The sequence below is a fragment of the Jaculus jaculus genome, chromosome 11 (genome assembly GCF_020740685.1).
Source record: "Jaculus jaculus isolate mJacJac1 chromosome 11, mJacJac1.mat.Y.cur, whole genome shotgun sequence".
In the NCBI taxonomy this organism is placed as follows: domain Eukaryota; kingdom Metazoa; phylum Chordata; class Mammalia; order Rodentia; family Dipodidae; genus Jaculus; species Jaculus jaculus.
The window spans coordinates 72,307,534-72,320,130 of NC_059112.1; positions in this window are offsets into that span (position 1 = coordinate 72,307,534).

A 12,597-nucleotide genomic window follows, 5' to 3' on the forward strand; every position below is an offset into this window, starting at 1 on the left:
ATTACACTAAACTAAAACAACTTTGTACAACAAAGGTAACAATCAAGACTGTGGAGGCTGTATGCATAATGGAAGAAAATATTTGAAAATCATACATATGAGAAGGCAATACATAAAAATTTCAAGATAAACACTAAAAATTATAAATAACTCAGTAACTAGTTGATTAAATATAGGCAATAAATCTAAGCAGTCATCTATCAGAACAAGATGATAGAGTGTCAAAGCCAAGTACATGAAACCTGCTGTGTCAGTGAATACCAGATCACATCATGGAACAGTAAAACATCACTTGAATGTACATAAGGATGGTTAGTATCAAAATTGGAAAAAATATTTTGTTGGTGTGAAGATGACTACAAAAGAGAATCCTTTTTTACTTTTGGTACATATATAAATTGTTAAAATATTTGCAAAAATTTGAAGGTTCTTCAAAGATTTAAAAAAATGTAATCAACCAATCCTATTTCTGAATATGTATTCAAGACAAATAAACTCAGTATATGCAAGGGACACTTGCATTCCCATATTCATAGCAGTACTATTCACAGTAGCTAGGAAAGGAAAATAAAATATGCGACAATTGATGAATGGATAACGAAATATAGTACAAGTTCTATCCTCTATTTTTAAAATGAAATGCTGGCAGTTTTGATAACTGAAGATAACTGGAGATAATTAGTTTGATTGAAATTAACTAGGCAGAGAGAGATCTGTACATGATCTCATTTATACATGAAATCAAGAGAAAATTATCACATAGCTCAGAGTTGAGAGGGCCTAGAAACAGTAAGGTGGAGATAAGGCAAATAGGTAATATTATAGAAAAATAAGCCTTGGGGTACAATTCAAAGGATGGTTTCTATAAAAAACAGTAATGTACTTTGCATTATAGTAAGAAGAAAGAATTTGGAAAGTTTTCACCATACAGACATGATAAATGTTTGAAAAAATGAATATATTTGACCAGGTTCTATATAAATACACACACACACACATATGTATATACATATATATACATATGTGTGTGTGCGTGTGTGTGTGTGTGTATTCCCCAATAATATACAAAGTTTTTGTCATGTATTTCCCACCTCTCTTTTAGAATAGGGTCTCACTTTGCAGCTCAGGCTAGACTCAAGCCATTGATCTTCCCACAAGTTGAAATGATGTATGTGTGCCACCACACTCATCAATGTGTACAATGTGTTCAGATTTTTATGTTAACAAGATCAATTAAAAATCAATAAGTGAACTATGTAAGTAATTTGCAAAAAGAAATTCAGAGGTTGAGAGATAGTTCGGTGAGTAAAGTGCTTGCTTTATAAGCATGAGTACCTGAGTTCAGATCCCCAGAGCCTATGTAAAGCCATATGCTATAGTGATAGTGTCTATAATGCCAGTGTGCCTGTTGCATAAAGAGAGTTAGAGACAGGATGCTTGTTTGGAAGCTCACAAGCTATCTATTGTGATGAATGTAGCAGTGAACAAGAGACCGTGTCCCCAGGAAGGGGAAGGCAAAGACTAACATCAAAACTTGTCCTCTGACCTTCACATAAGTGACCATGCCCCACAAAGGCACATCATACATACATACAAAGAGACAGTAGGGAATATAAGAAATAGATTTCTTTGAAACTGGTTTTCCTACTATGGATGAAGATTAGTATTTTCCATACCCAGGGCTTCAATGACAGTGCTTAATCATGAGGAGTAACATGGAAGTAAGAAGCAGAGTAGACTATCTATCTGTGATAGACACTAGGAGGCCTTATCTTTGAGGGGCCTTGACTACTGGACTACATGTTTCTTCAAATAAGATAGACAAACATTTATAATTTGACTGTGAGAGGAATCAGCCTACTACCCTATTATGGAACATTCTAGTGAATACATGTTCTCAATGAATGATAACTTAATTAAAAATAAATTGACAATGTGAAAAATGTAGGCCAGAAGCTGATATTAAATTTTATTTATTTCCTTAAAGTTGTTTATATGAGGAAGGTATCAGTGATAGGCCAACATCTGGAGAGCTCCTCCTATAAAGTAATAAGGAATATGTACTGTGAAGACACCTATAATGATGGACTTATAAACTTCTGTAAATTTAGCTGTTGGCACTTTAAGGAAAAAACTGCTGATAAAGGCATTTATTTTCTCAAAATCAGCAAGTAAAGAAATGGAACAATTCAGAACCTTAACTTTGTAACCACAGAGGATGATGTTCATTGATGATCATGTGCACCTTTCCCTAAGTTCACAATGCATATACATCATGCTTTCATTCTTCCTCAGAAAATGTTATAGGGGCATTCAAAAGAAACAATAAGGAATCTAGCTAGGCATGGTGGTGCATGCCTTTAATCCCAGCAGTTGGGAGACAGAGGTAGGAAGATTGTCAAGAGTTTGAGGCCACCCTGAGACTACGACTACATAGCGAATTCCAGGTCATCATGAGCTACCTCAAAAAAAAAAAAAAAAAAAAAAAAAGACTCTAACCATGATTTCAGAAAAATATTCTTAGAAACAAATACAATATGCACATAATAAATTGAATTAACCTAAGCTTTTAGTAAACACTGATAATTATCACATTTAAAAAATCTATTTTCCATGGTATGTTAATTTCCATCATTAATGACAGGAGTATTATCCACTAGTTATTTTTTTAATTAAAGGAATAACATTTAAAATATAAAATAATCTAAAAACATGACAGGCTGATTTCAATTAGAATGCATGATTATAATGAAAATCATCTATTGCTGGCATGAGCTGAAATGGATCTACTGATTTTTTTAATTTTTTATTATTAATTAATTTTGTGCTCAGTGAATGCAGTCGAGTTGGTACCATTGTTAGCCTCCTCCCTGTCCTCCCCTCCCCCAGCTCCTCCTTGTTGAAGTATATGGGTCATGAATTGTGGGATTATCCCTCAGTTATGGGTAGGAGGAAATGTCTCTCTGTATTGTGACCCAACATGTGGCTCTGACATTCTTTCCGCCCCTCTTCTGCAAATTTTCCTGAACCATGTCGGGTTCATTTTAGTTCTGCTTCAGTGATGAGGATCTACTGATTTTTATTTAACATAGATAAGCCTAAAATATTCACAATAGGGAAAGATTTAATTTCTTGAAATAAAGGAGAAATAAAAGGCAAGTACATTACTGATTTTTACAATATGTTAGGACTGGATTAGTGACTTGGACAAATTTGTGGCCCACTGCTACAATGCTGGGCTCTGCTTGTCTATAGGACCTAGTATCTAATGAAGAGATTATTTCTCCAATGTGTACCATTTTACTGCCCTCTCACTAGATCACTTGAAATTAGATAAAACACAGATAATTTTCTATCAATATTGGAGAGAGAGAAAGTAAGAGTAGTAGGAGGAGGGAGAAGAGAAGAAAAGAGAGAGGGAGAGCTACAAGGTTTCCCAAAAGAATGACAGATTTCTGTCAGAGTACTTGATGACCCACCAAAGGTTAATGATAAGAGACATACTTCTGAAGACTCCATATGCAGCTGACACATAAAATGGAACAGCATGGCTGGAAGCCAGGAGAGAGTCAGTACCAGACAGTCAGTGAGTCTAGTTCCAGAAGGTGCTATGAGGGCGACTGGGGGAAATGCCCAATACCTGTCCAAGCAACTCATGGTCTAACCTACTTAGAAACAAATAACCAGTTCGGATGCCCACACAAGTGCAATAGTGGCACACAGCCAGGGTGGGGAACCAACTGCTCTTGATTTGGCTAACTGATTCCCTCAGTGGTAGGAGACCCATAGTTGGAGCTGGGAAACAAGTCAGAACCATATCCAAACATAAGCCCACTCTACAATATCATGCTACCATCAATCATGGGCTACAAGAAGGCCTCCACCTATTAAACTCTCTATAAAAAAAGTAAGGGTTATCTCATTTGTTTTGGTGCTAACTTACTCTCCTTTGGAAAATCTGCTTCTTTTTTTTCAGATAGATACAGATCCTAAGGAGAGAGCCACCCCATCATACCTCAAAAGGGCCCTGGCTGAAACTAAGAACAATTGGCGAAACAAGCCAGGGTGCTGCTTTCCTTATGAACTGGATACCAGCAGAAGGGGGAAGGAGACCAACACAGAGAAAAATCAACTCCTACCAAATCAGAGAGCCAGAGCCTCAGAGGCCCCCAACACCTCAGCACTGAAGCAGACCAAAAATGAACCCAACATGGCTCTGGGAAATTATGCGGAAGAGGGGGTGGAAAGAATGTCAGAGCCACATGTTGGGTCATGATATGCAGAGACATTTATTGTACCAATAAGTGTGGGCTAATTCCACAATGCACAACCTATATACCTCAACAAGGAGGGACCAATGGGGAGGGGGTAGGTCATGGATGTGCCTAATAATGGTACCAAACTGCCTGTATTTGCTGAATAGAAAACTAATTTAAAAAAATAAGAACAGAAAGACTCAGTCTCTCTATCTGTTTCTCTTTCTCTCTCTCTCAAACCAATAAAAGTTTTTAGAAAGAGGACTGGAGAGATGGCTTAGTGGTTTAAGTGCATGCTTACAAAGTACAAGTGTAGAGGTTCTATTCACCAGGACCCAGGTAAGCTAGATGTACAAGGTGGCATATGCATATGTAGTTCATTTGCAGTAGCTAGAAGTCCTGGTGTGCCCATTCTCTCTGTCTCTCTCTCGCTCTCTCTCTCTCTCTCTCTCTCTGTCTCTCAAATAAATAAGTAAAAAGTTTTAAAAAAATAACAGAACAAGAACATGTTTTCTAGTTCAGTGGAAATCAAAATAAAACATTTATCATACTCAAACTTTATGCATTTGGGGAGTACCATAGTATGTTTATGCTTAAAGACAAAGACAAAGATAAATAGAAGACGATGGTTACCTCACCCAGGATGGGCCACTAAAGAATTTGTTAGTTGTTCATATGTACGAAGATTATCCCCTTCTTCCTCAAAATAACATCACAGAGTCTTTTGGCTGTGGGAAGTGGAAGAAAAGACACTGTGATCTAAAGTGTCCTTTGACTGGGAGAGCAATGGCACCACATCTTCTAGTTTTGGGACTTGGCATAAGCTTATGTTTGTGTATGCTTGTAACAACAAAGAATGATTATACATGTACATATACATGTTACACACATACATATACACCAGATATAAAAATTACACTAATAGGCTTTATTTCCATGAAAAGAAAGTAATAAACCTGCCATCTTTTCTTTTTTCATTTTTATTCTCCTATAAATTTCCTTTACCCCACTTTGTGTGGATTTTGGACAAAGATAGTCACAGGAGATGAAATTTTAAAAATGTTTAGGTTATATACACCTTAATGCAGTATCTTTCACTGTCATGTGGGAATGCCAATTTACTGAAGTAACATTATACAATTTTAGTATCATAAGTGAAAGACATGATTTCTTGCTGAAATCCCTAGGTCATCCCTACATCCTTTTCCAGTTAATCCCATTTTTTTTCTCAAAAAATGTGTTCACACATCATATATATATATATATATATATATATAATTTTTATGGAGTGAAATATTTGTCTAATTTTGTTTCTTAGTTCAAAACAATCAGTTCTTCAGAATAAGTTTAAATAGCAGACAAAAGGAGTTGAGTTTTTCCTTTTGTCATTTGTCTTACTTAGGCCCTGGGTGGATGGGTGGTATCAAGCCACACCAGAGAAGACATCCACTTTACTCCAGTTCAAATTTTAATCTCATCCAGAAAGTCCCTAACAGACACCTAGAGAAATAATGGTTAATCTGTGCATCCCACTGACAAGTTGACACACACAATATTTACAGTCACAAACACTATGTAGGCCAAGGACTCAGTTCATTTCCTTTAAGTTATCAAATACATGATGTAGAACTGTACATGTAACATATTTATTGCCCTATTAATTTCCATTGTATCAGTAGGAATGATACAACATCAGCATTCATGATGCTTCTCATTATAGTCTTTCCTAGCTTGGATAATGAATTATTTGATCTTTTATCAACCACTTTTTTTTTGTTTTTTGTTTGTTTTAATTTTCACAAGGCTTTTCTATTATCACTTACTTTTGTTGTTGATTTTTGTTCTTTGGTTTCTAGAGGTAAGGTCTCACTCTATTCCAGACTGACCAGTAATTCGCTATGTTGTCTCTGGGTGCCCTCAAACTCACTCAATGCCCCTAACTCTGCATCCCAAGTGCTGGAATTAAAAGCATGTACCACAACGCCTTTTACTATTTATTTTTGTCCAGTTCTACATGTGCAAGTTTAAAACTTAGTCCATTTACTACAAGCATTTCATCTTTTCCACTGTATTCATTATAGTATAAATTTCTCTCCCAAAACATCTTGTTTGATAGATTTCAAAATAATTTTCTATCTCTTGAGATACCGCATTTGATACATGAGTTACTTTAAACTGTTTTCATAACAAATATTTTGGATTTTCTAGCTCTTTTTTGCTATTATTTTTATGTATTTCTTTTGCAATCTGAGTATATAATCTATATGACTTTGATTGTTTTAATTTGTTATGGTGAGTTTTATTAGCACTAGTTAATCCATCTTCATGAAAGTCTCACAGATGCTTCAGAAAAAATGTAATGTTTTCTTTGTGAGATGGAGTTTTCTACAAATATCATTAGTTAAAGATAAATAATAGTACTGCTAAAATGATCTTTACTAATTTTCTATCTTCCTAACCAACAGGGACTAACAAGAGTTATTTAATCCAACTACAATAGTGGATTCATCTTTTTGTCTTTGCAGAATTATCTATCTATCTATCTATCTATCTATCTATCTATCTATATCTTGTACATTTTGATTATATTTTGTCCAGCTACATATAGGATTATTATATTTTTGGAGAATTGACACTGCATTATTGAATACCTCGTATTTGTTCCTGACAACTTTCTTATTTTCAGATATTGTTGATTTGAAATTAGAACATTTACTCTAAATTTCATTTATTTACATGTTAATTTAAAACATTGTTGTATAATATTTGATGTGTGTGTGATGCATGCACATGTTTGTGCAGAGGTGGCTTCTGAGTATATGTTGGAGGTCAGAGGAAGACATGGGAGTTCCTCCTCTATTGCTTTTCTGTCACTGAACCGGGGCTGTCTTGATTTTGGTTCTACAGGCCAGTGAGCCACAGCTCCATTTTTGTGTTGTATTATAATAATTATATCATTTCAGTTCATGACATTCAAGTAATCCTCTGCCTTAGGTTCCCTAGTAGCTGATATCATGGATATTTAGCATTATGCTGGCCTTATTCCAGCTTGCTTTGTTAGTATTGTTATGATATGATGGCTCTTTATTACTTTACATTTACCTTACTTGTGTCTTTGTTTTAAAAGTAGGTTTCATGTACATAACATAAAACTGATTATTTTACCTTTCCATTTTTTAATATTTTTAATTTTTTAAAAAATTTGTTGTTTACTTAGGCAGGGCAAGGAAGACATAGGAGAAAGACAGAGTGTGAGAAACAGAGAGAACTGGCACACCAGGCCCTCAGCCAGTGAAATCTAATTTCAGATGCTTGCACCACCTAGTTGGCATGTGCAACCTTGTGCTTGCCTCACTATTTGTGCATCTGGCTTACATGAGATCTGTAGAAAGATCAAACATGGGTCCTCAGGCTTCGCAGGCAAGCACGTTGACTAAGCCATCTCCCCGGCAAATTCATTTTTATTTTTTATTTATTTGTTTGAGAGAGAGGCACATCAGAGCCTCCAGCCACTGCAAGCAAACTCCAGATGCATGTGCCACATTGTGCATTTGGCTGGCATGGGTACTGGGGAATCAACCTAAGTCCTTAAGCTTTACAGGGAAGTGCCTTAACCACTGAGCAATCTCTCCAGACCCTGTATATACATATTTTTCAGGTAGGGTCTTTCTCTAGCTCAGACTGACCTGTAATTCACTATGTAGTCTCAGGCTGACCTTGAATTAACAGCAATCCTGGTAGTCCTACCTTAGCCTCCAAAGTGCTGGGATTAAAGGTGTGTGTCATCACACTCATGTGTGAGAGAGAGGGAGAGAATAATAGAGAAATAGAGAATGGGCACACCAGGGTCCCTATTCATTGCAAATGAGTTCCAGATGCATGCACACTTTTTGAATCTGGCTTTACATAGGTACTAGGGAATGGAACTCAGGATATCAGGCTTTGCAGGAAAACACCTTAACTGCTGATCCATCTCTTGAGACCACTTACCAATTCTGAGACTCTATTTTACATGGAATATTTAGAGAATTCTGAGCTAAAGTGATTATTGGCATTATTAGATAAATATTTACTATATTCATAACTGTTTTGTATTAATTGTTATTATCTTTAACGTTTTTATAATTTTAATGAATTTTTTGCATATGGCAGCAGATCTCATCTGTGATAATTTCAGAAAGAAAACACATACCTGATTAAATTAGCTATACCTAAAATATTTTGCAAATGCACTTTTTAAAAATTAATTTTAATGATATAATAAAAAGTAATAAATTACATTGCAGATTTTCATACATGCTTTGTTCTTACTGATCTCCTTCTCCCACTTTTATGCATATTCAACACATTTGTCCACCTCTTACTACGCTTTTTTTGTTCCCCATCATATCCCTTGTTTATTCATGTCACATGTATTTGTTACCCTTACATTTCCCCCTCTCATCTCATTCTCCTTTCATGAACTTTTTTCCAGTTTCATGATAGTCAGAATCTCATTATTTTCTCCATCCTCCTCCCCGACATTCCAATCTGCAAGAGTTGAGACTTTAAAAGTCTCATTTCCCCCAAACAGCTCAAGTATTGATGAGGTGTGTGTGTGGGGATCCAACCAACCTTTCTCTTTCCCTGTCCACCATCTCAAACCTCTGTTCATGTCCCAAGTTCCTTCCTTTGCAGAACATTTTATTTTCCCTAGCAGGCATATATGAAGCCTTCCTCAGGCATTCTTCCTTCTTTCTGCTTGGTTCCTGCCTGATCTACTATCTATCTATCTATCTATCTATCTATCTATCTATCTATCTATCTATCTACCTATCTACCTACCTACCTACCTACCTATCTATCTATCATCTATCCATCCATCCATCTATAATCTATCTGTTACCTATCATCTAGCTTTCTACCATCTATCCATCTATCATTTAACATCTATTTGTTATCTATCATCTATCTATCTAATCTATCTCTACCTGTTTTCTCCATACCACACAAGCCTTTCCTTCTTCTTGTCACTTGTTCATTTTCTTCTCTCACTCTCTCCTTCTTCTCAGTCCAGAGTCCAGTTAGGCTTTCCTCAAACCCTACACTGCCCCTTTGCTATTACACCCAGGGTCATCAGAAGTTCCCTTATACCTGCCCATGTGCTCCATGGGTGCATTTCTTTTGAAGACAGGGACATCCCCAGAAAGTAACTCCTGTTCTGTGCTCCTTTTCCCCAAACCACACTCTCTACTTTATGTCTCTAGCTCCCTCTGGTTTTTCCCTCTTTCCCTCCTGCAACTGAATCTTTACTTCAAAAAGATATATAGAAATAAATTCCACTGCATCTCAGACTCCTCTATGCTGGAGCTAGCAATTAACAGTACATATGTGTACTTGCACACACATGTGTGCATACACACAAACATGAAAGTATATCCCCCCTATTAGATAAAAGAAGTTGGATTTTTCTTTCTGAATCTGTTTTATTTTTGCTTATGATACTGATTTATAGTTTCATATATTTTCTTGTAAAATCATGGCTTCATTTTTGTTTGTGGCTAAATAAAATTTCATTGTGTTATGTACCACAATTTTAAATCTGTTACTCCATTTATGAGAACCTAGGATGACTGCATTTCTTTCTAGCAATCAACATGGGTATACCAGTTGTATCTTTGTCGTGAGATGAAGGTGTGTGTGTGTGTGTGTGTGTGTGTGTGTGTGTGTGTGTGTAAAACATGTAACCCAGGAATGGTTGATCTAGGTCATATTCTACTTTTATTTCTGTGGAAACATTTCCATAGTGGCTACTACCTTTTACCTTCCTCAGAAATTAATATGGTTTTCCTTCTCCTCACATCCTTGCCATCATTTGTTGTCTTTTGTTTGGTGGATGATAGCCATTCTGCCTTGGGTAAGATAGAACATCAAAGAAGTTTTAAGTTGTATTTCTCTGATGGCTAAGGATGCTGAATATTTTTTCAAACAGTTATTGTACACTTTTGTTTCTTTCTTGATTTGTTTTAAAAATGCTCTGTTCAATTTCATAGTTCATTTATTTATTAGTATTTTATTGTATAAATGGGGTTTAATGCTTACAGTTCTTTATGTATTGTAGATTATAAAACCTTGTCTGGTGCATTGTTGGTGAAAGTTCTCCCCACTCTATACACTTTCTCATCACTTTGATGATTGTTTCCTTATAGTACGAGAGATTTTAAATTTTAGGCTATAGCATTTGTCCTTTCTTAGTGTATGTCCTATGTTATCAGAGCTGACTTTGTTTTCTCCAAATGTATTTTGAAGTGTTTTTCTTATTTTGTTTTCACATCTTCTGAGTTTTATGTCTTTTATTAATGTTTCTCTTTTACTTATTTATTTATGTAGAGAGAAGAAGAAGTAGATAGAGACAGAATAGGCACATAGAGCCTCTAGCCACTGTAAACAAGCTCCAGACACATATGTGACCATGTGCATCTGGCTTATGTAGGCACTGGGTAATTGAATCTTGGTCTTTAGAATTCATAGGAAAGTGCCTTAATGACTAAGCCAACTCTCCAGCCCTCATTAATATTCTTAATCCATTGTTAGTAGATTATTTATTTTGTGGAGGAAGAGGCAGAAATCTAATTTTCTTCTACTATATGTGGAGATACATTGATTCCAGCAATTTTGTTGAAGAGGCTATCATTCACTTGATATATATTTTGAAAATAAGTACTTGTAGTCAGGTGTCTGTTGCTGGTAGAAATCACCCAACCCAGAGCAGCTTCTGGGAAAAAGAGGTTTATTTTGGTTTACAAGCTCAAGCGGAAGCTCCACGATGGCTGGGGGAAATGATGGCATGAGCAGAGGGTGGACATCACATGCTGGCCAACATAAGATAAAAAATAGCAACAGGAGAATGTGCTAAACACTGGCAAGGGGAAACTGGCTATAACACCCATAAACCTGCCCCCCACAGTATACTCCCTCCAAGAGACATTAATTCCCAAATCTCCATCACCTGGGAACTTAGCATTCATAACACCCAAGTTTATGGGGGCACCTGAATCAAACCACCACATTCTGCCCCTGGCTTCAATAAACTGATATCCATACATGATATAAAATACAATGTATCTAGTCCAACTTTAAACATCCCCATAGCCCATAGATTTTATCAATTCTAATAATGTTCATACATCCCCATAATCCAAGGTATTTTAACTGAGCCATAATACCAAAAAATAACCTCAAAAATCCATAATGGCACAGAATAAATGCACTGCAAAAGATGGAATTGGGCATAGCAAAGAATTCTTCAATCAATACAAGATTTAAAGCAACCAGGACAAACATCAAACTTTGTAACTTCAAATCCAACAGTACTAGCCAGTGACAAATCTTCAAGTCCAATAATTCTAACCAGCAACAAGTCTCTGGCATTCCAATTCTGCCCCTCCAACCTGTCTACTCACAGTCCTGGAAAACTTCATTGGGGTGGCACCTTTCCTTAGCAGACATCTCATTGTCCTGGCATCCCCACTGGGTTTCAATTGTAATCTATGGTTCATCCTCATGGCTCCATTGGGCCTCCATGCAGGCATCCAGTCAACCTGTGTCACACTGCCCATGGCCATTTCAAAAACACAAGACTGTGTTGCAAACTCAATGACCCTCTTTTTCCTGCATTTCTTGTACTTCACAGTACCAGGTAGGGTGCCAGTTTGTTAATCCAGGGAGGAAGAAAGCAGACTTTGAAGAACAGAACACCCCTTGAGCACTCAGGCCCCTTCAAAAGAGTCTATATTCTTCCTGTTCCTCAGTGCAGGTCAGCTGGCCCTGTCTCAAAGGTTTTAATCTCTAAATTTCAGATGAATGAGCAACAAGTCACCCAAAGATTTTTCTTTCTGTGCTATATCTCTCTGTTCACACCAGTTCATTTCTACACAGAGCAACCCTGCACAACTTCTCAGGACACAGGTATAACAGCAAGCTTTTCACACAAACTGCTAGCCCAGTCCAAACAAACCTCTATTTCACCCCCACAAACCAAACCTCATAGTCCATAGATTTTATTGCATTTGGGTCTTTCAACTCTGACCAGAATAGTCCATCAAGCTGTACTTGTAGTATGGCAAGACATCTCTTAGGCCAAGGTTTCAAATCTTTCCACATTCCTCTTGAAAATCAGCTCCAAATGGCCAAAGCCACACAGTCAGGTGTCTAGCAGCAATCCCACTCCTTGGTACCACTTTACTGTTGCAGTCAGCTGTCTGTTTCTGGTAGAAATCATCCAACAAAGAGCATCTTCTGGGAAAAATAGGTTTATTTTGGCTTACAGGCTCAAGGGGAAGCTCCACAATGGCAGGGGAAA